Source organism: Triturus cristatus, chromosome 1_2 (assembly GCF_964204655.1).
Source record: "Triturus cristatus chromosome 1_2, aTriCri1.1, whole genome shotgun sequence".
NCBI classification, from domain to species: Eukaryota; Metazoa; Chordata; class Amphibia; order Caudata; family Salamandridae; genus Triturus; species Triturus cristatus.
This window is the reverse complement of record NC_140580.1, coordinates 1010927319-1010954025: the sequence shown is the minus strand read 5'-3', so window position 1 is coordinate 1010954025 and position 26707 is coordinate 1010927319. Positions and strand designations below refer to the sequence as shown.

The window sequence follows — 26707 nt, the reverse complement described above, 5'->3', positions numbered from 1 at the left end:
CACTCGGAGGGCAGTTCGGGTGGTGATCGGGACTTGCCAGGGGCCCGTCCACCTAGGCTCCAGATTCTTCGTTTTTTGGAAGTTGCGAATCACTACATGGTCGCCTGGCTTTATTTCATGTCCCGGGCCCCCGGATACGTCAGGCAAGGCTTGCTGCACCTGTTGGTGGATAATTGTTAGCTTGTTTGTCAATTTATGCAAATAATCCGACATTAATATGTCCGGGACATCGTTAATGGAGGTGGGTCTTGGTGCCGCCCAAATGTTCATAGGCCTGCCGAAGACCACCTCATACGGGGTCAGTCTGTCTTTGGTTGGGGTGGAGCGCATTGATAGCAATGCCAATGGAAGGGCATCGGGCCATTTCAACCCGGTCGTGGCAACTATTTTGGCTAGTTTTAGCTTCAATGTTGCATTGTGTCTCTCTACCATGTCTGCTGATTGGGGGTGGAAGACAGCATGGAACTTTTGTTTTACCCCCAACCCTCTGAGTATGTTCTGTATCACCTCGGCTACGAAGTGGGGGCCGTTGTCGCTCCATAAAATTCTGCAAACGCCGTATCGGGGGAAGAATTCTTTCAGCAATACTTTTGCATTGGCTAAGGCGGTATTCTCGCGGGTGGGATATGCCTCCACCCATTTGGTAAAAGCACACACAACCACTAGGACATATTTTAGACCGTGGCATCTCTCTAGTTGAATGTAATCCATTTGACGGATTTCAAATGGGTGGTCAGGGACGCCAAATCCTCCCCGTGGTACTACTGTCCCCTTCCCTGGGTTGTGTTGTAGGCAGACTATACATTGTTGTACTAGGCATTTTGCAGATTCTGTTATCTTGACATTATGCCATACTCTGGTGATTAGTTCAATCATGGGGGTGGAGCCTATGTGTGCTGGTAAATGTGCCATGGTCAATATGGGGATGAGGTAGGCATTGGGTAACAGCATTTATTTCCGTCTTTAGTTCTCCAGCAATCTTCCTCGTCTTTTAGTTCCACCTTTTCCCACTCGGTCAATTCGTCTTGTGTGCCTGTAGTCTGTATGCCCCTTACAGTGGTCCTAGCATCAGTCCATTGTTCATCTTGTGACCTGGTCACATACATTCGTGTCGTAGTTCTGTCTCCTGCCATGGCTCGGGCAGTAACGTCTGCTAGTGCATTTCCCTGTCCAATGAGATCAGTCACTTTCCTATGTGCTTGGCATTTTATCACTGCTAACTTCTTGGGGAGGAGGACTGCTTGCGTCAAGGCAGAGACTAAATCTCCATGCAGGATGGGTGTACCGTGTGAAGTCGGGAACCCTCTGCCTTTCCATAAGATCCCAAAATGGTGAACCACCCCGAAGGCATATTGGCTGTCGGTGTATATGTTAACTGTCGTGTCAGTCGCTAGGATACATGCTTGTGTGAGGGCAATGAGTTCTGCAGCCTGGGCTGAACGTTGGGGAATACAGGCTTTTTCCAGAACGATTCGGGCTGTGCAGAGCATCATCTAGAAAGGCGGTGTCTCTGAGATCGATTCTACTCTTTGTTCATCGGTTAGTGTCACACAGTCGTGTAGTGGAGTCACGCTAGGATAATTTTCGGGTAGGGGTAACAGTGTGGCTGGATTGAGGGTGGTGCATCGCTTTAGAGTAATGTGCGGTGCTAGCAGGGTCAACTTGTATCCTGTCAGTCAGGCGCTAGTCAAGTGTTGGGTTTTGGTCTGGTTTAGTAGTGTGTCGACTGCATGGGGTACTAAAACAGTGACTGGATTGGAGAGCACTATTCCTTCGCTCTGGGGTATCGATACTGCTGCAGCTGCCACAGCGCTAAGGCACGCTGGCAGCGCTCTGGCTTCTGGATCGAGGGTGGCAGAGAAATATGCACAAGGGCGTTGTTTGTGACCAATTGATTGTGTTAGGACAGACAATGCACATCCCTCCCTCTCGTGCGTGTAGAGGAAGAATGGTTTGGAGTAATCTGGGGTTCCTAGGACAGGCGCTGAACAAAGGGCATTGCGTAGTTCTTTAAAGGCTGACTGGCATTCGGGGGTCCAGGGGAGAGGCGAGGGGATGTCTTTAACCAGGAGGGAGAGAAGGGGTTTGACAATGAGGCTAAAGTTCGGTAACCACTGTCGGCAAAATGAGGTGAAGCCTATCAAAGAGCGGACTTGCTTCCGATCTTTGGGGACAGGGGTGTCTAGAATTGTCTGGATCCTGTCAGGCGTGAGTTTCCTCCCTTCTTTTGACAAAAGGTGACCCAAATTGGTCACTTGTGATTTACAGAACTGCAATTTCTTTCGGGAGACCTTGTGACCATTCTCAGCAAGAAAATGGAGTCATTTGATGGTGGCTGTGACGGCTATTGGTATGGTGTCTGCTGCTAGAAGGATGTCGTCTACATATTGTATTAGTGCCACTCCATCTGGCAATTGTATGGCGTCCAATTGTCTTAAGCGCCTGGCTATAGATGCTTGGGCTCTCAGTGTACCCCTGAGGTGCTCTGCAAAACCTGTACGAACGGGAGTTTAGGGTGAATCCAAATAGATAGCGGCTGTCCTCGTGTATAGGTATGGAAAAGAATGTGTTTTTGAGGTCAATTACAGTGAAGGTGGTGGCAGCGGAGGGGATTAAAGTTAAAATTGTCGTGATGTCGGAAACTACTGGGTATTGTGGCACTACGATTTTGTTTATCTCCCACAGGTCAATGATGAAGCGGTAGGCTTTTCCGTCTCTCTCTCCCCGTCTCTTTACAATCGGTATTATGGGACTGTTACAAACGTTGCTCACTACTTCCTCTACCACCCCTGCCTCTACCAAAGAGTGTATGATCTCTGTCAGTGCCTTCTCACCCTCTGGCGATATTTTGTACTGCAGTACTTTCGGTAGGGTTGCGTCCTGTCGTATTGTTACGTGTACTGGGTCAATCATCATTCGTCCTACGTCTGAATCCGCTTTAGCACATAAGTGTGATGGGAAAGTGTCCAGTAGGGATGCGTCCGTCTCGGAGATGGGAAACATGTGCTGAGAAGGGTTCTCTATATGGCGCTGAGGGTTGTCATACAGGATGACACACACTCCGTCTGGTGAGCATCTGATAGTCGCATGGAAGTGTTTCAAAAGGTCGAGACCCATAATGGTGTCTGGGGTGTGAGAAGAGAGGAGGAATGTCGTTTCGACGCTATTGTTGTCAAGGTTAAAAGGCATCGGTCGGGACAAAGGGTTGGTGGTGGGCGTACCGTCAAATCCTATTGAGGTCACATGTGAGCTTGACAAGGGTGCCCTTGGAATCAGTCGTTTGGATAGTGCACTACGTGTTGCTCCCGTGTCTAGCAAAAATGGCGACTTTGTGCCCAGGACCTCAGTGGTAACATAAGGGCCTTGCTGATCAACATAGAGCTCGACTGGATCCCTCCCTTGCCCCTGGCTGTCCTATGCAAAGTCGTACATATTGTCATAATCTGTCTGTTGGTACTGATTCTGTTTGGGATGGTCAAATGCGTTCACTCCTCGTTTGCTTCACTCGCGTACCCTCTCCTACGTCCTCTTCCTCTCTGTCCACTTGCTATTTCCCTCGCCCCCCCTGCCCCTACCAGCTCCTAACAAAGCCGGGCATTAGGTTTTCCAGTGTCCATATTCTTTGCAAAATGCACATTGATCCTGTCCTAGGTCTTGGCGTCCCACATATGATGTCTATGAATTGTTTCTAGGTGGCTGTACTCTAGGGGTATTCTGCTGGTATCCTCCCCTATATTACTCCCTTCCTGTATTCGCCCCCTGGAGTTGTGCTATCATCACCCTTTCCTTCAAGTCCTTTTTTTTCCTTTCTGTAGCCCTGTCATTTTCGTTTCTCTGATGCTCATAGTACTGGCCATTTGGAGAATGGCCGCCGGTTTAGTTGCTGCCCATCTACTTTCGCTGGCTTGTAATTTCTGGGATACATTTGGCAGTAGTCCTTTGACGTAGTTCTGCACAAATAAGTGGTGTCTGGTTGCGGTGGACATGTCTTGTCCACTGTAATCGGAGAACTGGAGAAATACTCTGAGACATCCTCTTGTGGTTTCTGGCGGGACGCGGTTACTATGGACCAGTCTATCTTTTTCTCTGGGATCTGCGTTTTCACTTTTTGCACTATTTTGTCAGGGAGGTCCAATATTGCTTTAACCGGTTTTTGACCAGGGTTCCGCTGTTTATCTAGTGTGTTTAGTTGTTCCCAGGTATGACCAAGCAGTTCGGTATTTTCCTAATCTGTTTCCACACATCTGCTGGCAAACATAACCCGAAGAACAAGTGTATGTCGGCAAGTGTCATTATTGTTGATCCCAGAGCGGTACCTAGCTCGGTGTAAAAGGTGGTGAGGTTTTTTCGTAAATCCGGTAAAGATTTACGGAACGTCAAAATGTCCTGTCTGTCCCATGGCTGATACACCCAATTGTAGACCACCCTTCCTCTAGCGTCTTGATGGTTCATATCGTCATGAGTCCCTTGTTCTCTAGGAGGTACCCAATAAGGGGCAGCTTTTTTTTATCGGTATCATGCTATCTGGTTTTTCCACCGGGGGTCCTGCTATCTTAGATGTCCTGTCCTTATGTATCCGTCCTTGTTCCACAAGGTGACGGAAAACTTCCAGTGTGGATGAAAAGAGTTCTGTAACATCGTTGTCGCCTTCATCTCTGGTGTCTACTTTCCTATAGAGAGCTACTAGTCGCTCGGGCCCTACATCTTGGTATTTCTCTTCATATGCAGTAAGAGTTTGGTAATAGAGACGTACAATAAAGTATCGCTTGTGATTTTCAACATAGGAGTTGCATATGCTAGTTACATAATCTTCTTTCTCCTTCCTATCTATGAGGGATTTAACTATTTTATCAATGCCTGCTCGCTCATTTGTACTTAATAGCGGGACCCTGGGCGCTCCTTTTTCTTTTGATCTTACCTCTACTACTGTATCCTTTGATGAGGCATTTGTTGTGGGTGACTCGGTGGGAGCAGAAGCGGTGGAGCCTGAGGCAATCGTGCAACCTCCGGCTATACTTTGGGGGTCCTGGCATTGTATTACGTGATGAGTAGGGGCGTAAGGAGGTGGCATGTATATGATTGGGGGACCTAACAATAAATCATCATCTACCCTTTGTTTTGCCGTTAACTCGGGGTAAAGAGTTGAGGGCGTTCTAACAGGGCATTGACCTGACATTTTTGCTTCCTGTTCCTTTTTATTGATTTCTTTTTCTTTTAGTTTTTCTTCTAACTTTTTATAGGCTTGGTAAGCTGATTTTCGCGTTTCTTTATCTTGTCTAGCTACGTCTCTTTTCTTTCTTTGAGCTGTCTCTTTTCGCCATTAACCAAAACTGTCAAACATAGTTGGTCTAGTTTTTTTTTTTGTGGAGAGCTAATTCTAACGTTTCTATTTTAGCGGGATCGAAAGATCCCGTCAGTGGCCACTGATTTACCCGGTCCTTCCTAGTGTATTTATGCCATAGTTTGCTATAAGCTACGGTGGCTAATACATACTTTACGTACATGTCCTTGTTAGGGGTGCCTTCCGGCGGCGCCAGCTGACTGACCTCTAACAAACGGTCCGGTCCAAAACAATTACAAACAAACAATCTAGAGAAAACAGGCATGATGTATTTATCGGTCAAAATGAATATCTCAATTAATTTAGACAAAAAGTCTGCACTATCTGTCCTTCGCTGTCTGCAAAGAGAGAGAATATTCCTATTCTTCATTGTTTGCAAGCAGGGAATGTCTCAAATAACTCAATAAAAAAAGAATACTAGTATTTCAATCAAACTATTCAATCAATCAATTTAAGTCGTTTTTTCACGACCTTACCCGGACTGCATGGACAGTTCTTCGTCTTCCCCTTCCAGCGCCTGGTTGTCCTCTCACTCCAACAATCAATGTGGCGTTCCTCTAAGGTCCTAGTCAGGACCGCAGGTCACTCGAGAGAGGTCCGTTCGGAACCGGTGAAGTTCAGTCGATCGGCAGACAGACGAGGGTCTTCTCAGGCAGGTATACCCCAATCGTTTAGTCGTTCACTCCGTCGTTAGGACCTCTCTACCGGACCCACAAGTCGCTGATGGGCCCTCACGTTTGGGCGCCAATTTGTGAAAGGCAGCGAGTCTTCTAAGACCCTCAATGCTGCCCGGTGCAGGGTTCCACCTCTAATTCACGTTGGGTTCGCTATCAAAATAATGAGGCAAGCGCTGGAAACTGAAAGACAAGAAAAAGGTTTATTTCTCATGAGGAGAGCACGTCGACTGCAGACACCGGGATGTCTGAGGGAGGTGTTCTGCAGTTAACTCCTTTGGCTCTTCCTTTTATACAGGTTTGACACAATGCATTTGTTTCATCAACATGGTTACACAAGCTTGGAGTCCCCGCCCCGGGCAGGTTGTCACACAAGCCCAACAGTAATTCTCTTCCCACCCAGGCCAAACAGACAATCTTATCTTGCAGCTGGACCTTGCTTCAGGGTCTAAAACATGTGAGACCGGCCAGATCTAAGAGTCCGTTCTGTTGATAAAAACAGGTCCCATTGTTGGTAAAAACAAGTCTTGCTGTTTACAGTGCAATAAATCATGTTGCAAGAGTCTGTTTGGTGTTTGGAACCTGTTTGTGTAACTAGGTGCAGTGAGGGGTAGAGTGTCCAAAAGTTTGCCTGTAAACAGAGATGAGAGGAAAAACGAGTTTGTGGCAGCAATTGGCGCGGAGGTTTGTTGTGGCAATAGAGTTTATAGCCCCCAGCACACATACCAGGTTGGTCAGAGGGATGCTAGTAAGGGCAGGGTGAAACAAAGGTGACCAACAGAGTACAAAATGGCTGTGGTAGATTAAAATGACTGTAGCTTATGTGCACATAGAAATTTCCACCAGACAAGTTGGCGCAGGCAATGTTCATGATTGTCGTTTTGCTTTTAACAGGTAGCTTATGCCAACTTCATGGCCCTTGGCGACTTTAATTTACATGTGAACGACCCCAAATGCTCTCAAGCAGTTCAGCTGATTTCCTCCTTGGCAGGTGCCAATCTAATGCAAATGGTATCTGCTCCTACGCACAAAGCAGGCTACACTCTGGATCTAGTCTTCTCTAACATCTCTTCAATGGTTATGGAGACACCCTGTCCCCTGGTTTGGTCGGATCACTATCTGATTCCTTTCTCGGTTATGCTGACCAATTCCGGCCAGGCCAGAGGCAAGCGCTCCACCATAAAAATAAATTGGAAAACTCTGACTGCAGCAGCACTAGGTCCTATTTTACAGAACAATCTCCCCTCTCTATCCTCAGACCCCAATGCAGATGCTCTTGCAATTAATCAGTGGATCTCCGCGGCTGTGGAGGCCGTTGCCCCAGCCAGACTGGTGAAATTTCGTAGACTTTCCCCATCGGCCCCATGGTTCTCTGACTCACTCAGAGAAGAAAAGAGGAGGTGCAAAAGACTAGAACTCTTGTGGAGAATAAACTATTGTGACCAAGCTAAAGTAATCTATAAAAATGCTCTGAAAGATTTACATAAGTCGCTAAAAACTGCCAGGAGAAACTACATTGTCTCCTGTATCCACAAGGCAGATCACTCCAGTAAAGAAGTGTTTAAGGTAGTAAAGACCTTTTATAAGCCAAAAGCAATAGAGACTGAAGTGCAACCCTCTCCAGCTCTGTGTGAAGACATTTCTAGCTTTTTTGGTAATAAAATCCTAAAGGTCTATGACTCCTTTTCAGCACCCAAGGCAACAGAGAACCCGGACACACCACTGGGAGGTGCAGAGGTTCCTTTGTTTACAAAGTTTCTACCTATTTAGCATCAGGATGCAATGGCTGAAATTCAAAAATGTAGATCAGGTGCCCCTGATGACCCATGCCCCTCTAAACTCTGGAAAATGCTATCTCACTCTCTTACTGATACGCTAGCTCATGTCTGGAACGCATCCCTTGAAACTGGCGTCTTTCCCGACAAGTGGAAGCATGCTACTCTTCTCCCTTTGAGAAAGAAACCTACTGGTGACCCGGGAGACTCCAACAATCTCAGGCCAATCCCTCTGCTGCCCGCTCCAGGAAAAATGCTAGAGAAGTTGGTCCAGCGTCAACTGTCCAACTTTGAGTGTAATGCCGCCCTGCATGATACACAATCTGACTTCCGGGCGGGCTTCAGCACGGAGACTGCCCTCCTTGAGGTGGCAGAGTCCGTGAGATGGTGCTTCTGGATCTGTCTGCAGCATTCGACACTGTCGACCATGCCCTGCTGGTTCAGAGATTAAAAGATAGAGGTTTAGGGGGGAAGCTGTTGACCTGGCTGAAATCATATCTTAGCGGCCATACCCAAAGAATCGCCTTAAGGCCTTTTGCATCAAAACCTAAACCTCTATGGTGTGGCGTCCCTCAGGGCTCTGCGCTGAGCCCTTTACATTTCAATTTGCACTTAGCCCCACTCTTTTCTTTGATTGCCAACTGGGATGTGAAGGCAATCTCTTTCGCTGACGATACCCAGTTGGTTTTCTCTTTTCAAGAGCAGACGGCAGAGACTTTTAAGAATTTTAAAGGTTGTTTGCAAGACATAGCCCTCTGGATGAATATAAACAAACTAAAGCTCAATGCGGGAAAAACAGAGGTGCTGTTTTTTGGGAAGGGCCCAGTGCCTGCTCCAGATCTGTGGTGGCCATCAGAAATGGGCCCTCTGCCTTCTCCCAGCTCTAGTATCAAAAATATGGGGGTAAGATGAGAGGCTGACCTCTCTTTCTCAGCCCAAATCCAACAGGTCTCCGCTAGGTGTTTTTGCAAATTTTAAAAACCTCTGTAAATTTCTACATTTGTTGCCAGAAGACTGCCGCAAATCCGTAGTCCATGCCACTGTGACATCCAGGCTGGACTACGCAAACGGCTTATATCTCGGCCTGCCTAAATATACGATTAGACGTCTGCAGACGGTGCAGAATGCGGCTGCAAGACTGATTAGACGTATTCCCTCTCAGCATCATGTCTCTCCGCACCTACAGGAGCTACACTGGCTCCCAGTAGCTAAAAGAATAGAATTCAAAGCCTTGACTCTGGCCTATTGGGCTCTTAAGGGAAAATGTCCCAGCTACTTCAAACAAAGACTCTGCTGTTATAAGCAAAATCGGTCTCTGCGGTCAAATTCTCAGAATCTGCTCTGTGTTCCGTGCTTTGCGAAAGCCCGTCTGGGTGGTAGGGCATTCTCAGCAAGAACAGCCAAAATGTGGAATGCCCTGCCTGGGTACCTCTGCCAAGCTAACACAGAGACCTGTTTTAGAAAAGCGTTGAAGACATGGATTTTTAGCAATGACTAGGTCTGGTCCCAGTACCCAAACTTCCTGCATGCGTTACTTGCTACTAGGGCGCTGGGACACCTGTCATTGAGGTAGCTGTTTACGCTATACAAACTCCAGTATTATTATTATTAAATGTGTATCTTTTTTGTCTTTCCTTATGTTGAAGCTTTGTTTTGACCTCTTTGTGCAGTTTTTATGTGACACAACTTGACTCGAAGGTATTGGAGCACATTACATGAGCACTGGTTACATTATTCAAGATCACATTCGTTGTTTATAGACACAGTTATATTAAGTCATTTGCCCAGAATGACAAGACGTTGAGCCCACACAGAGACTCACACCTGGTTCCCCAGTTGCAAATTCTCTCCTCTGGCTGTAATGCCACATTCTGGTTGGTTAGAGAGATGGTGGCAGGTAGAACCCCCTTGAAAACTTGGCTCGTTATGGGCTTGAGGTTCCAACAGGACTGTGAGCGGAGTCAGACTTGAAGCTCGGACCTGGCTTAAGCTTTCAGTGGCTTGCCCATTTCTAGTAGTTTAATACTTATTTATTTAAGTTTGACTGGTGGAAAATGTTTATATTCTCATTCTGTAATTTAGCATTTTTTTAATGCTGCATTTGCTGCCTTTTGACTGAAGAGTAACAGATACCTATTGTGTTTGCCATGTTTGTGGTCTTCTCCAGAACATCTGCACATTAGAAGACTGATTAAAACCTCTTCAGATCAGTATATAACAGAGGCCTGAAGGGAATGAACAGCTGTCAGGTACCCCTTATACTCTGCTGGTGTATGAAGCACATTAAGTGTCTGGATTGTGACAGGTTGTGGTGTGCAAAATACCGAAATAATTAAACACCAGCATTAATAGTTGGTGACCTTAAGGAAGTAGACCAATTCTTGTTTAGCATACAACCAGCTATGTCACACCCTTGCTAAGACCAGTATTGATTTGTCTCCTCTGCTCATATATATATAGTCTTCAGATTTACCATTGTATTTTCCCAGTAACATTCTTTCTCTGTGACCTAGGCCCATTCAATTCCCCCATTATCATCATGAACTGAGCTGTCAACCTGCATCAATATCCAATTGCTTTCCAAAACAATAACAAAACATTTGAAGGTATTTTCAGTTTTTCAACTTTCATGGAATAGTAGTGCCCAGTTCAGTTCATCTGTGGGTTCACCTGCTCCATCGTACTCCAGTAATTTGGTGCTGTATTTTTCCGGTTCCGAAGGGGACCTAATTGGTTTATTTAAGGGGGTCAACACATTTGGGGGCACGCGAGAGAACCCGATTGTGATTATTCAATCACATTGATTTACATAGTATGGTGTAATCTTCTATTTAGGGAATTATCTCAATTAGTAGGATTACATGATTAGGCCTTGTGATACCGTGAATGACTATTCTGGGCACATAGGTGAGAAACATGTAAAATGTAAATTTGATACTTGTATAGCGCACTACTCACCCGCAAGGGTCTCAAGGCGCTTGTATGAATACCGCTGTGGAACCCATCCTGGCTTTCCCAGTGAGGCGTCCACTCCTGGGCACCCCCAAGGTGGAGGCCAGGCATCCTTAGCGTTGTGGGGGCCGTTGTGGAGATTAAGCAAGCTATTGCCAAGAGTTGCAGAGTGGGACTCCATGATTGGAATAGGCACAGAGGCGAGAATTATCAGGTCCGTGGAATTTTTGAGCCCAAGACCCGCCGAGGCGGGGAATTGAACCCTGGACCCGGGCTAGACCTCTGCATCAGGGTCTGCCGCTCTAATCATTGAGCCACACTTCTCCACATGTAGGCAGCGGAAGAGGGACTTCCCTCAGGATTCCTAACATTCAATTGATACTCAGCATATATTTTTGCCTCAGATTTCTTCATTAAAATTTCTCTCTTAAGCAGATCTCTTGACAATTTTGATTGCCTTTTTCACACTATACCGACTATCTACACCGATGCACTATCAAACAACACGGGTAGTAAAAACATCTCCACTAAAGAGCCCCTTATTGGGGCGGCTGCTAGGGTTTTGCAGTTACATGCCTAGCATGTAGCAGAACCCAATGATGAGGCATGACACCGAGGCGGGAGAGGGTTCATGTTCATGAATAAAGATACTTTGGATATACAAGAACAGGGTAAACATCACTAATAGAGTGAGTCTACTACCAAGCTGGGGTAGATTTCAATTTAGGTACATCACATATGTTTTTAATTTTTTTTTTTTTTTTTTTATTTTTTTTTTTAGCTAATAGAAAAAGCCAAACATGACAGTTGTCAGTGTTTTTACCAATTGGTTTCAAAACATGGTAATTCCCTCCATTACAGAGGATCATATCTCTGCCAAGTCTTGACCCCCTGCTTGGTTCCTCTGGGTCTCCGGAGCTTGGGGGAACCAGCCATATATGTTTTTAGGTCTCGCCTAGCGCAGCACGCATGGGCTGTTCTAGTAGAGGGCCTCTTGGAATCACTTCAGACTTCCAAGAGACTTCTCTGTGTGGGTCTGCCTCCTCCCACACATCTCATTGGCCTTTGCCTGTTGCTTTCAATAATGAAAGCACGCAAATGGCCAAAGACAGGTGCATGTCCGCCTTTCCTCAAAACTTTCACTCCCATGGCCTAGGGATCTCGGGAGCAAGCAGGGACACGCATTGTGCCAGCTGCATTCCTCCCCGATCGTTATCTTGGATTTTGCGACTGCGCTTGTTTATTTACCCTTTGTTTTTCCCAAGTTTCCACTCTCAGTGCATTTAAGCTGCATTCCTCCCTGATCGTTAACTTGGCTTTTGCGTATCGAGTGTCAGCGGCCCTCTGGATGACTCCATATAGACATCGCCTGCTTCCTGCAATGCTTTACTTGCTGTAGAGCTGTGCACAAACCACCACGTCTTTCAGTAACAATAATACACAACACGAACTTTGTGATAACATCGCAATAACATATTTCGTACTAGGGGACGCTTTCGAGGACGTTCACCGCCGCTACGGATACGGTATGCCGCCATTCGGGTTTCTTTTATTGTTTACCTGAATCATGCAGGGGCGAGTGGGAGGCACATGCTTTATACTTTGGGCCGTAAACCTAGTGGGTACTCCTTTGAAATACCCAAGTGTGTGCGCTTGGGGCTATGTCGCTCACCTTTATCCTTAGCATCATTGCCGCTCACCCCAGGAATGACTTAGCAGCGGGGGTTAAAATCATATATGGAGATAGCGGGCTGGCATTCGTCATGATTTAGTACCACAAAAAAATGCGCATTTTGACACGCTTAGACCGGTCGTTACTGGTTTTCTAAAGGTAGTCAGCACCGTACAAGGAACCCTCGCATCAGCACTTGAGGACATAGTGGGCACTTCATGCCGCTTTTACTTGTGCGCGCCTGGGCTGCTTCGTAGTGCTGGTTAACCCTTGAAGTTACCTTTAGAAGTGTGGTTAAAACTATTCACATGGTTAACATGCCAGCACTTGTGATTTCGTATGACGATTGCAAGCAATGCGGGCGGGTCTAACCTTAATCACAATGTGGGCGGGGGATTACCCCCACTTTTTAATTACCAAATCCCGCCAGTCTGCTTAGGTTGTTGACAGGTTTTGTCTCCCACCCTTACTCATCATTTACTCACACCCACTTGCTGCTCCAAATCAAGCACGTGTGAACCTAACTCACTTATTAACACTATTATTCACAGCCCCCTGTGACTGCCGAATACCTTTCAGCCGTATCTGATGTGGGCTGCAAATGGCACGAATAAGGTCATGTGTGTGTGTTTGACGGGGGGTGGTTCACCATTCAAAAATTTTTGCCTAGCATTCTGATGTTCATAGATGTTGTAGCACCCAGGATAATGTGTTGCATGCCTAAAAACGTATAAGGTCCCAAAGGCGAGACCTATTGGCTCTGCCAATGCTTGTTTATATAGGCTCAGAATACCTATAGACCGTAACTGGGTGCAGGTCATTTTTTAAAGTTTGGAAAGCAAGTGCCATCAAACTGCTAATTCAGCTGCCTACCTACCTACCTTTTGGTATCTGTTATTCCTGGCCTGTATGGAAACCTATCACTACCGTATATTTTTAGATCACTGGGTGCCAGACCTCCCTAAAGTTGACTTCCTAGATGGGAGATTGTGCTGAATATGATGTTTGTTAGATGTTTAGCATTTTATTTCCCAAAACAGGATCATACCCTCTCATCTCCTTTGCGCAGGAACATATCCCTGCTAAAGCTTGAAACTCGGCTTTGTTCATCCGGGTCTCCTGAGCATGGGGGCATCACACATGTACGGGCAATCTATGGGTTCAAGGTTCTCACAGGTATGAAACTTGGGACTTTGCATTTTCTTGTAATTGAACAGGTATCTACATGTAAGACAGCAGCAATTTTTTTGATGAGGGAGATTCCAATGGGGGTGTCTGCAGTATTGGAGTCCGGAGGTTAGCTGGTACACAAGGGAGCCTACCTACTCTAGGCATTTCAGAAAACTAGAGTCACTTGGGAATCCACAGTGATGCTACTAGCATGAATCCTGACACAATTTATTGTCCAGAATCCCTTACAAATATCAAAGTATGGATAAAGCAAATGACAGTTTTACACTTTTCTGTGACACAAAACTCCAGAACGGAAGGCAAACGACAAAGGACGTACCACTCTATGTTCTCACACTTCTGTTACAAGCAGTACCCTATTCTGGGTAAGAAAAATGTGGTGCTATCCACTGAAGTTACACCACCCAGGCCTCTTCCTGGTGTCTTGTATTCAGAGATGTCTGGGTTTGGTAGATTTCTCTAGGTGCTAGAATCTTCAGACACTGTTTGGATTTTTTCTAAGACAAAGGAAAAAAATCCAAACAGCTACCAGCTCCTCGCTGCGATATGTAATAAGAAAACAATTAAAACCTCTGTTTCCATGCTGCAGTATAGAACTGCTTGTGTTATCTATGGATCTGTGAAAATAAAGTAAAAACCAATGTGGTACACCAGTATGACCTTTTATATTGGATGGGTTACCTCTTGGTATTAAAAATCTAGTTTTGGGGAGAAGGGGGAACTTGTACCCCATCACCACAAAAACTGTCAACCTTTTTCTGCCTATTGGCTGAAAAAAGTCCATGGCATTCGTCAGGACGAAACGAGGAATATGCCACTGTTAGGCGGTCAGACAGTTGTCGCCACCATATGTTCTCTGGTTCCTAAGTACCCCAAAATTAGGTCATATGGGCCCCATGAAGGAGGGCTCAGGAACCCCTGTAGTCACACATACATCAAGGTGCATTCCTCATTCAGTCACCTACTGCTCTCAGCTCCTTCCTCCCAATGATGGGGAACATAAGGTCTGACTAGGGGTACTAGTACCCCTTTTCCCCCCACACTATACTTTTAATACCAAGTGGTACCCCATCCAATATAAAGGTCATGTTGCTGTACCGCATTGTTTTTTCTTTATTTTCACACATCCATAGTTTGGTAGAAGTGCCTCCCTGACTACAGGGTGTGGGACTGCTCTTCATCAAACGGGGTTTTTGAAGAGCGAGGGGATCCCTTTGATGAAACATGTCACCTAGTGGTGTGTGAGGCCATCCTGTCACATTTTTGTGTATGTCCAATACTAGGCTGACGTAACGTGAGCATGGTGCATAATGTGCTGATTGAATATCATTTATTTATTTAACCGTTATCATTTTTAATAAAGACTCAACTGGTGTACATCATTTAATAGTACATACTGGTGGATTGTACAGCAGACTATCATGCTTAGAGCAGGACCTCCCACTGATTGAAAATCTTTATAGATTTTTCACTCGCGTGGCTCTTTTGTGTGTAACATTGTACAATGTGAACCTGTATGTTTCCTGATTCGGGCTGGTGGACCGTCTTTGTTGGAACAGCATCCCTGTCGGCCACTTCCTGTTGAGCCAAAGTAGCAACGGTCGACTCGGGAGAGGGAGCCTCAGGGTCCAAAATACATATCCCCTCCAACATGGTATTGAGGGTTTTGGAGCAGGAGGGTATTCCCCGATGGCTGCAATAAACTGGGGTCGTCATGAGGGGAAGGGCCATAGTCTGCAGAGAAGCCTCCAGAGGTGCTTCATTATTCCAATTGATCTTAGTGGCAGCTGGGGGAGGGAGGAGGGCAATAAAATAGTCTAACATTTTCTAGCACAGGGAAACCCAACCCCACCCTGCCCCCACAGTACCCGCGGTGTCCACAGCAGGCAAGGTCGTACCAAACGTATTTAGGAAAACAGCAACAGCCGGCTCCATGCCTGGAGACTGACGAGCCAGTCGAGGCAGACTCACAGCTTCTTCTTTTCTCCTTTCTTCTCCTGTTTTTGTTTTCTTCCTCATAAGTAGAGCAGCCCATGTACTGCTGTTTCCGGCAGTCATTGTAGTGGTCTGTTGTCAGGGACCCAACTCGGGTGGGCCTCTCCCTGGGGGATTGGACGGTATCTCATATAAGCAAAAAGAATGTGTGGATCACTGGTGGAGGTTTTGTTACTTTTCTGGTTAAGAATGCACTGGTAGGGGGTTTCGGTTCCGGAGCTGACTGCAGCCACGAGCCCTTTAGCTGATGTCCTGAGCGTGGTGGGTGATGTTCCTTTCATTAGGGCATAATGCAGGGGTGGCGGTTGGGCTCCATTTTTGGGTGGATTGGGATTTGGGGGGCTCGCGAGTCTTTTTGGGAAAAGTTTGGGCATGTGGGTTTGCTTCCCTGTTGGAATGGTTGGTAAGGGTTGAGTGTGAAAATTGGAGAAGAGGAAGTTGTCCGGGAATAATGGTGGTAATCAACTTTTGGGGCTTTGGGGAAGCAGCGGCCGATCGATTATTTATTCTGGGGAAGCTCATGGTTTTTGGCACCCAGTGATCGTGTCTGGTGCCAATAGGGGCCTTGGTCTGCAGCTGCATATCCTCTCCTGGAACATCAACGGGTTAAGGCACCTCATAAGCGTAAAATAACCTGGGAAGAATTATATTCTCTCAATTAACAAAGAAGGGACTGTGGGCTTTTAGACAGGTCCAGCATAAAGGCCCAAGGACAGTGATATCAACAAAATGTTATGCTGTTCCTCTAGAGTGAGAGACAGAATGCAGGAAATTATGAACCAACCTGACCTGGCAGGGTCAAGGTTGGGAATCCATTATATTGGATTGTAATGCCCTCACACACCCTGTCGGGTGTCATGCTTCATCATCAGGCTGCTCCTTGTCTGGTCGGCAGTGCAATACCCGACGGGCTCCCTCTAATAGGGGCACTTTAACGGAGATATTTTATCCAAAAGCCTTCAGGTGAAGTGCGGGTTCCCTGCATTCTGTCTCTCACTCTAGAGCAGAGGTCTTCAAACTTTTGGATGCCGAGACCCCCCTGTCAACATTTTGAGGCGTAAGGACCCCCTCTTGACAAAAATGTCTAAACCTGTTGACTAAATTGCGTGGGATGAAAATGTAAATAAGGTTATGTGATGCCGCGTATTTTGGGATAGCATTGCTTCATTATTTTGATATTTGTTACACACAGTAACGCTGAGGAAAGATTTCACCCAATCAGTACCCATTTATATCCAAAATACAGCAATTATCATCAGAAAGATTTCAAGTCAATGTTTGTGAAGGGCCTTCCACTCTGCAGCAATACGTGCTGCCACATTAGAAGCTCACCTGGCCCTGGTCGGGAGAAGCAGGGGTCCCTTAAAACCCTGGCGGTTTTGTGTAGAGTTAAGCCGTTTACCCATGCAGCTTTCCTCTCACCCCCTCCCTTCCATCCCTCTCTCCTCTCCTAACCCCGGATCCCTCTCTCACTTTGCAGGTCATTTTCTTTCACCCCTTTTTACAACTTCTGAACTCTCCCCATTCAACCTCTCACTTCACCTTTAATCACCTCTTGCCATTCTGTCCTTTCACTGCCCTCATCTCTAACAGTCTCTCACATTTATCTCATGGCCTCTCTGGCCCTGTCACCTCCCGTGCCCCTCAGCACTTCTCATTCACCTCGTCTCTTCATTCAAATTTTTGTCTATTTGTATCTTACACCTCTCCAGTCCCCCCATTCCTCTTTCACATCTCCCCTTTGTTCTAACAGAAGCCCTCACCTTTGGATCACACTCACTTCTTGCGTGTCCACACTTCTCTTCGGCAATTCAAATTTCTCCTCATCCCTGACCTCTTCAATCAAATTCTCTCACTCCCTTGCTGTCCTCTCTCATTTTGGGTGCGGATGCAAGTTCAGAATGGGATGAATGAATGTATGATTACTGATGGGCTTGTTTGAGTGAGTTGCATATTGAGTAGTGAGGGGGACAGGTGAGTGAAGTGTCACATGAGTGCAGGATGAGTAGTGTACTCGTGTGACTGCAGTTTGAGGTATAGTGTGAGCAGGACAAGTGCATTTTGAGAGCAGAGTGATCACTGTGAGTGCAAGGTGAGCGGGTGAATGGTGCAAGTGCATGGTGATGAGTGTGAGTGCATTGTGATCACTGTGAGTGCAAGGTGAGTGGGTGAATGGTGCAAGTGCATGGTGATCAGTGTGAGTGCATTGTGATCACTGTGAGTGCAAGGTGAGCGTGACAATGAAGGGCGAGAATGAGGAATGAGTTGTCTGAATGCAGGGTGCATTCCCAGACCCATGAAGTAACTCAGCATGTTATTGACGGGGGCGTAGACTTTAAGATCCAAGTTAAACTATTGCGGCATTAATCGGGGATCGAGGGTGAAGGAAATGAATAATGTGCTGATCCTGCAACAAACTTCCAGTCCTATGGTTAGGGTTGCCAGCAGATTATTTTGGTGGCCCAGTCGGTACAAAAAAAAACAGTCACCTAAAGCGGTATTTTCAGCGCTTATCTGTGCATACTTCCCAGGGCCAGCTTTAGTGCTGGTGGTGCCCTGTGCGACCATGTTTGTTGGTGCCCCCCACAATGACCACCCCCACCACAGATTCTCTCACTAGCACCCTTTAACAGTGACCAAGTCTCCATAACCCCACACTCTCAGATGCATTGAATTAGTTATATAGTGCCACTCATACCAGTGTAGGGTGTCCGAGCACTTTGCATCACACACACATTACACAGAGACAATCAATCATAAGTGTGTAAATCAGTGTATAGGAAATGTTACATAAGCCAAAGGACTAAAAGTATAGGAGTCACATGTCATCCATACTGGTAGGCAGTATAGTTAAGAGTGCTTGGTGTGGAGAAGCACAAACTCAGAGTCGAAAAAGAAACAGCATAGTTGGGAGTTTCCTTTAATAAGAATTGATTTCTAGCCAAATTAACCCTTTTTGCAACATTAATCAATGGCCTAATAATGTATTCTTTGTAGTGTGTATGCTGTTCTAGGATGAAAGTTAATAGCTCACTATTCTCTATTAGGACTTTAAGTTATAAATTGCAAGTAACAAAAGGATGTTTCCCTTAAAAGCAGTAACCTGCTGATCTCTTCACATCATATGCACTCTGTAATCTACTTGGTACACGTTCTTTGCAGCAGGCATATTAACCCTCTGCACTAACATCACCCAAGTCAAAACCTCAACTATACAACCTTCTGATCTCTCTCCAGGAAGATAATTAATCACACAAGTTATCTTGACATTTATGTGAGGCCTGGCAATTGCCGGGGAAAGAAACGCTGCAGCAGGTGCTTCAAAAGCACAATAAACTTTCACACACGGCGCCCCCAGGAAGCCAACTTTGTATTCCTTTCCATGAAATGCTTTCTCACACTACGGCAGTGTATGTAAAATCCAAATGTATGGAATAGGCACAGTGGGGACCCAGGGGGTACTGGAACCAGCAAAAAAACCTAAGCCTCTGTAACCAGTTTACAAAGGCATGTTAAATGGTCTTTAAAGACCTGTGAAAAAACACGGGGGTGCCGGAGATAGGAATCCAGACACTGCCCAGCTGAGCCCCCAGCAGCTCAAGTTTCACTGCCACAGCCCGGGCTGAGACACAGGACGGGGGAAGGGGGGGGGGGGGGGCTGAAGCCCTTGGGCCTGGGCAGAAGTGTGACTGGGAAGGCGCGACCCCCTTTGCATCACTCCACGGCCCCCCTGGGGGTCGCGCCCCACAGTTTGAAGACCCCTGCTCTAGAGGAACAGCATAACCTTTTGTTGATATCATTATATTCTCTCAAGCCTTAAATCGCATGCCTTCAGGAGATGCATCTGTCCACCGCAGAAATCACACTGTTAAAGGAGCTGGGAGCTACAGAGTCTTATGTACTTCTTGTTTTACCTCCGCTCAGAGAGATGTTGCGCTATTGGCTCGAGACAGCAAATGGCCGACACTGGTGGCTGGTGGATTTTCGCAACTATTTAGAAGGATGTTATATGAAGTATTATCTGTGGAATCTACGGACCGAATAATCACCTTCCATCAGCCATTCTGTAGGTCGAGCTCTATCTCTGGCCTTCGCCTTTTGTCATCTGTGGGGTCTTTAACGTTACATTATCACTGAAAATAGACTCCACGTACCAGACCCAGGGTCATTTTAGCCTGGAGCTCTGGGGGAAGCGGTTGTCTAGAACACCCTCAAAGCTTTCTGTCGGGGACAAATGCTGCAATTCGCGGCCTATCAACCGAGGGCAGCCATACTGGAGGTGACTAAAATACACTCGACCCATAGCACCTTGGAGACTAGGTTGGAGCGGAGTATAATTGCCCAGGGTTGCTGTGGACGAATCTCTCGTAGAGCAGCTGGCTGTCATGCAGGCTTCTCTTTGGAAGTGCATCTGGGATTAGGTGGCCAAAAAGTGCTGAGCACGGCAACTGTCAAGCTTCGTAAACAATAAAGAGCTGGGTTGGTTGCTATCCTTTTAGAGTTAAGGACATTACTAGTATGAAAACTATTCTGCAGATCAGTAACGAAAAGGGGGAGCTCATTGTAGACCCAGCAGGTATCAAAGAGGCCTCCGGCGGTTTATTCAGGAGTTCTATCGAGAGGATTGTTTTGCCTCTACTGAGGCAGTGCGTCAATTTATTTGGCGGCATTTTTATTATAAGTTGAATCACGCCAAGCAGTCTAACTTAGAAGAGCCCATAACTTTGACCGAGGTAGATGCTGCTATTAACTCCATAGCTAAGGGAAAGCCCTCTGGTCCCGATCACATTTTTCTAGAATTTTATGGGATCTTCTTGCACACTTTAACCCCTGTCCTACAGGATATGTTTAATGCTTTTAACGTACTCTGTAGGGCCCTTTGGTCCTGGTGCAAGACCGATATTGTCATCCTCCCTGAAAAAGGGAAAGACTCTACCCCTTGTGGCTCATATTGCCTGATCTCTTTCATCAATGCGGATACTGAGATCTACAGCCGCATCTTGGCTAACCAGCTATCGGTGGTAATTTCAGGGCTCGTTGATATGGTTCATTCCTGGACGCGATAAATCTTTGCGGTCATTACAGCGTTGGAGGCCACCTCTGCTGATGGGGGCTCAGTTGGTATGACTATGCTCAATGCGGAGAAGGCCTTTGATCGAGTTTCTTGGTTCTGAATCTGCGTGGTCATGGAGTCTGTGGGATTTGGCACTTGCTTTATATCTAGAGTTCACCAACTATATGTTGGCCTGAAAACAAGGATCCATTGTTTGGGATCTCCGTCTGACCCCATTGATAAGTCGCGGGGAACTAGGCAGGGTTGTCCTCTTTCCCCTCAGCTGTTTGCTCTATATATCGAGCCCTACATCCAAGCTCTTAGAATGGCAGAGGATATCCGTCCCCTTTTATGCATAGTTTTGAGGTGAAGGTTCTAGCATATGCTGCCGATGCAGCAGTCCTAACCCCTTCCCCGCTAGGGCTATAAAGCAACAGACACACAATTGATGGACAGAATGCAGAACAAATCAAAACATTCACCCCCAGTCAAGAGATCGGGGTTAAATCCATCATTCTTTTGCACACCATGCCACCCCAGTTTAGACCTGGCCATATGCAAATCAGTCTTGACCCTGTGCCTCATTGGAACAGTCCAGCCCGAACTGCCAAGCCAGGTCCTCCCTGGACCGGAAACAAGCATCCTAGGACCGGTTTCGGGGTAGCACCCCTCTTCAGCCAGAATAGCTTGATTCTAGTGGCACAGTGAGCCCAGGATCCACGTCTGGGCATACCTGGCACACTTAGGGCGAGAAAGCAAAAGACACACAATTGATGGGCTATAAAGGCGGTAGAAGAGGTTGCACAGGTGTATGGCGCAGTTTTAGGATATAAGCTCTACCATGATAAGACACAATTTCTGTCTAATGTTATCACTCCTGTCCAGGATAAGCAATGGGTACATTCTGCCACTTATCTGAGGATAGAACTGTCGGCCCAAATGGAACATATCACTGAAATTTATCAGCGTACAGTTAATGTTTTTCAGTAATTGGAATCGCTTGCACCTTGGCTTGATTGGCAGGTGAAATCCTATTAAAATGGTCATTCTCCCTAGGTTCTGTATCTCTTTGGCTGTATCCTTCTTTTTCTCTCTATAGCCTTCTTTAATAAGAAAGAGTATTGTCAGAAGTTTATCTGGAGCTATAAGAAGCCTCACTGTAAGATACAGTTCTTGCAACTGCCCAAAAATAAAGACGGGTTTTCCCTCCCTGTTCTGTAGTTTTACTATCTTGCTTCTTTCTTATCTTGACTCTGTCTGGTCGTGGGCTTTTGGGGGGTGGGGGGTGGGGGGGCTGCATGTTTGCGGATAACTTTCAATTAGGGGATTCACTTGTCCCTGGTACTGGCATGATCGATACAGTCTACTTTAAAAGGACCCGATTCAAGACCTTAAAAGTGTTTCCTGGCACTACCACCTTTAATCAATATACGTATTTCGGATTTAACCCCAATTTACCTCTCGGTGTCAATCGCAGTTGTTTTTTCAGTATTTGCAAATCCAACATTTTATCTCTGGTCTCGATAGAGACGAGATCAGTTTCCAAAATACTCTCAGATTTGGTAACCAGTGCTTCTGTAAGGGGGGAATAATTAGTCTGGGCTATAAATTAATCTTTTCAGCTGACGTAGATCATTGGGCTGATCCCTTTCCACTGAGGGCAGATACATGGAGTAGGTTCTTGGACACTGTAGTAATGGTTGAGGATATAAGGCTCCGCAATCCTCTTGCACAGATCGTCCTAAATGTATCACATATTAAGGTCCATCATATGAAATGTATTAATGAGTTTTACGAACCCCCCCCACCATCTCCGGGCAATGAAGCTTAGGGCAGATGATTGCTGCTTCCGCTGTGGGGTGGAGGTGGCCAAGGCGGTCCAAATATTTGCTACCTGCCCTGTCCTACGTGAATATTGGGTTTTTGTTTTCTGGAAAGTCAAAAGTATCTCGCATCTATCCGTGACTCAGCATTGATCATGCTGCCACATTCACCTCTTATCCCTCAAAATGTGGTGGGTCTTTATTTTGTTTGAAATTCTCTGGCCGGATTGTTTGGGGCATGCACCTGCCTCACAAGTTCAGCCCCATGTTCTTGGAGGTGGTGGCGGGAATGCCTTAATACCTGTTTTTCTGGAAATGTCCGTTAGAGAATGATGTTCGCAGACCGAGGTTGAGTAAGATCTGGGATCCACTTGAGCCGTGGATGGGTGAGACGTTGGCTGGCCAAGACAATGGATTTTTCTTATGATGTTATTTCCATGACGCTGCTCATATTTCGTATGTCGTGATGGCACTCTGTTATATCTTCCCTTTGTTTACCCCCTGTTTTTTGCTTTTTTGTTTTGTTGCTTTATTCATTTTAGGTTCTTTTCCCTTCTATGGATTTTGTTCTATAATAAAAAATATATTGAAAAAGTGAATGGGAATAAATCCTGTATAATTGTACGGGCATTTGTTTCTAAATTGTAGGTGTGGATTTGTACTCGTAGAAAAGCATTTGAGGATGTAAGTTGAATTTACACATGCAAGTGGCATAGTGTATCTGTCCCAAAGTGTTTTGATATTTGCTGCTTGCTATCCGTTGCAGAGAGTGATTTTTCTCTAGTTTTTGGCTGGAGAGGGAGGAGGTGATGGAAGAGGGGTAAAGGGAGGGTGAGTCGGTTGCAGTGAAAGAGGAATGGAGCAAAGAGACTCATTTTGTATTTTTTTTTTTAATTGCGTGCTAAATCACCTCACTTTCCTTCTTAAAACTCATGCTATAGCATACCAAAAAAGTATTTTTGCAGACCGCACAAGATGTTTATGAGAACATTTGGAGTCTTTGTAGGAACACTCGCTTGATTTTTTTTCGAAATCGGAAAACTACTCGAAATGTAAAAAGTAATAATACAGGAGCAATTTGGCTCGTACTGCAATCAACAATAGCATCTGAAAATTGCTTTGGGAATCTGAATATTCTGGTGACTGGAATTCCCCTCAAGAGAAGAAGAGTGTCCCTATTTGTTCTTGGTCGATGTGTTGGTGAATTCACTGGTGGCAATAGCTAATAATGCCCTTGTGCGGATCAATACATCAGGGCATAGTATCCTGAAGAAGTTTTATTGATCTTACAGAGGTGCCGTAGCTTATCGTGTGGAGGACACCAATGGGCCTGATGTAATAAAAACATGTAGAGCAAAGCCAGAAATTTCTACTTGTAGGTTGTCTATGATTTGCATGACATTCTAACTTCCATAGAATCCCAGAAATCCAAGAGTGCTTTTAGGAAGCTAACACTGTCTCTGCTTCCCTGTGTATTCGCATTTGTAAAAAGTTTCACAAATCCAGACACAACAAATTGATATTCCTACATGCTTTAATGTAATATGTGCCCATCTGCACTATTTTATTTCTATTCCTATTCCTAATGGAAAATCTATTTTACCAAAACACCTCCTCCTAAGCCCCGAACAATGTTGAGAGTGTCAACTCTTACTTTTTTTTTTTTGACAAAAGTAAACGATTTGGGAATGCCCAGATTGTAAATGTGTTGTGGTTTACTACTTTTTGTATACGTGTAAAATTAGGACACGAGCAGACCAAGTATTATTTCCTGAGATGGAGCTTGTGTACGTCAAGTCTCTGCTACAAAGCCAGAGGATTTTTTTTTTTTTTTTTTTTTGCAATAAATCAGCTATGCAAAGGAGTACCTACGCAGTTCTAAATGTGCTAATCTTGAGGTCGTGGTGGGGCGTACCGCTGATTTTGTCTTCTGAATATACTTGAATGCATTTTGTGACTAAAAAGAAGCAGGATTAATAGGTTTCAAAATGACTAATCAGCAAAATGAACACATCAAAAGAAATTACATGATACTGCATGCAGACATGACTTTAGCCTGTGAGTCGGGTAACATCGTGACAAACGTCTTGACCTAAAAACAAATATATATTACATGTGTGTATGATGGAGGGGGGAGAAAAGCTGGAAACCAGCTGAGCACGAGTTACTGTCTGGCTAGTTACCCTGGACAAGAGTAACAACAATTAAATATCACTTCACGACCCAAAATTCTAAAGTTATATTTTCTAGGGATTGTGAAGAGCACACTGAAGATTCCTGCTCATAGGAGAGCACTTTTGCCTGCCTTTTGAAGTGATGGAGTAATTAAACCATTACTTATACGTGTGAATGCCTTTCGTTTTTAAGTCGAGCCTAGCAGCAGCACGCATGCACTGCGCGCTCTACGAGGCATGCAGTATTTGAGTATGCTGTGTAAGCCTCACCCACTCTCCCACTCTCTGCCCATACTTTTCATTGGCTGGTGTGATTGTCCTTGTAAACGTTGGCTTCTGATTCATTATGAGGCTTGTTAGTCGCTCCTTGTAACTGCCCTGTCTCCATTTGGTACCGCCCATGAGGACTTGATCTTTTACTGTCTCCTAACTCGGGAGATTTCATTACCAGTTCTGAGAACTATTTACTTCATTAAGGGACACCGCATGCACGGGGTGCCAGATTCGATAATGGCGGCTGCTTCCTATCCTAATTAGCATTTTGTTTGCTGTTTTTCTTTTTTATTTCAAACTTTAATACAGAGCGCGGTGCCCGCTTCAGGGACACCGCGCTCAGTTTTTAGTTTTAAAAAAAATTTAATATTGAGCTCGGCACCCGCTTCACCACGCTCGGTTTATTTTATTATTTTTTTTAAATGTAATACCGAGCGCGGTGCCCGCATCAGGGACACCATGCTCGGTTTATTTTAAAATGATGTTCCTGCTCTGCAACACACTCAAATTGGATGGAGTGTTTTGTGATGGACAGCTACTCAAAAGCAATTGCATCAATGTGCTCACTTTGTCTCTGGGACCCCTGCAGCATGACGAGACAAGGGTTTGCATGCGATCAAAGAGGTTCACTGCTGCCGCGCGCTCTTGCTGTGTGAACAGCTCATTCCCAAAAGACAGATGAGGAGCAGACAACTGTCACACAGGGATGGAGTCTGTCTGCACTTAAAGTAGAAAAAAAAAAAACATGCCCTGGGTGAATCCAACAAATCCGTTCAGTTTAACATTACGTGAGTCATACTCAAGGAACAGGGGACTTCAAAAAGTATCTATTTTCTATCCTTGCCCAGTGAAATGTGACCACATAAATATGGGTTCAAGCAGCGTTGAAAGATTAAAGAAACTGCTCCCTGAGGAAAAGGTCAACATTATAAGTACAGGGGTAACAGACAAATCGTATGCAATTTCTTTAGTTCCGTCTACATTTCATTTGTATGTAGTTTATTGAATTGCGGCATATGCATTATTAAAAAAATGTCATGACTGATTTTGTTTGAGAGGTTTTCAGTGGTGTGATGGTATGTGTGTCCCCTTTTGCTCCACCCAAAATGCAAAACAAATGTAATTTTTACACAAACTTCACTATATTGAAAGTGCAAACCACATAACCAGTGTAAACAAGCATTTGCAGTGCCATAGGTCTCGCATTTACACAAGTTTGAGCTATTGGCTTTGTAAATGACAATGCCTTTTATTTATATTTTAAAAACCAAAACATAAATAAAAGGCATTGTCATTTACAATGCCAATAGCCCCAACTCGCGTAATGCTTGTTCCAGTTTGCAGGGGGTACACCCCTCCCCCCCGATACGCCCGATTGAGTGCCGTCACAGTCCTGCCACTTGTTTTCACTCAGGCAATACCCGCCACTGCCTCCTCCATGTTAAAGTGGCTTATTGCCTTTGCAGAAAATCCAATTATTATAATTGATTGATTGCCCTCTTAGTAACCTGGATGCCCTGCATAGACCAGTTGGCACCGCATGCTGCCACTTGCATTAAACTGAATTCCACATGATTCCTTGGTGTGCTGTGTTTCCCCTCTGCAGGATGATACCCCTATCCCTTCATTAAGCCAGTCACCCCCCTACCTGGTACAGTTGACCCCTCCTTTCTTTTTCGCCTCTTTGTACAGGCATTACTGCAGCTGTAGGTTCTCTCATCGCTTTGCCAGTTAAGAAAGCCTCCAAGGGCTTGTTTCCCAGCCTGTGCCCTTCTCACTTCACC

General features: G+C 45.4%; 3 protein-coding genes across 5 annotated transcripts in view; 2 read left to right on the top strand and 1 right to left on the bottom strand.

The window, feature by feature from the left end:
- Positions 1–5854, bottom strand: part of SLC31A2 (solute carrier family 31 member 2) — a 183002-nt gene extending 177148 nt beyond the window's left edge. Inside the window, exon 1 of the mRNA XM_085611812.1 lies at positions 5818–5854. The gene's annotated coding sequence lies outside the window, so the exon portion shown is untranslated. The remainder of the gene's footprint in view (positions 1–5817) is intronic.
- The window catches only part of LOC146868591 (ER degradation-enhancing alpha-mannosidase-like protein 3), a 276166-nt gene that overhangs the window by 6556 nt on the left and 242903 nt on the right, over positions 1–26707 (top strand). The gene's annotated exons all lie outside the window — the stretch shown is intronic.
- LOC146868592 (uncharacterized) overlaps positions 1–26707 on the top strand; it is an 895771-nt gene that overhangs the window by 827500 nt on the left and 41564 nt on the right. The window lies entirely within an intron of this gene.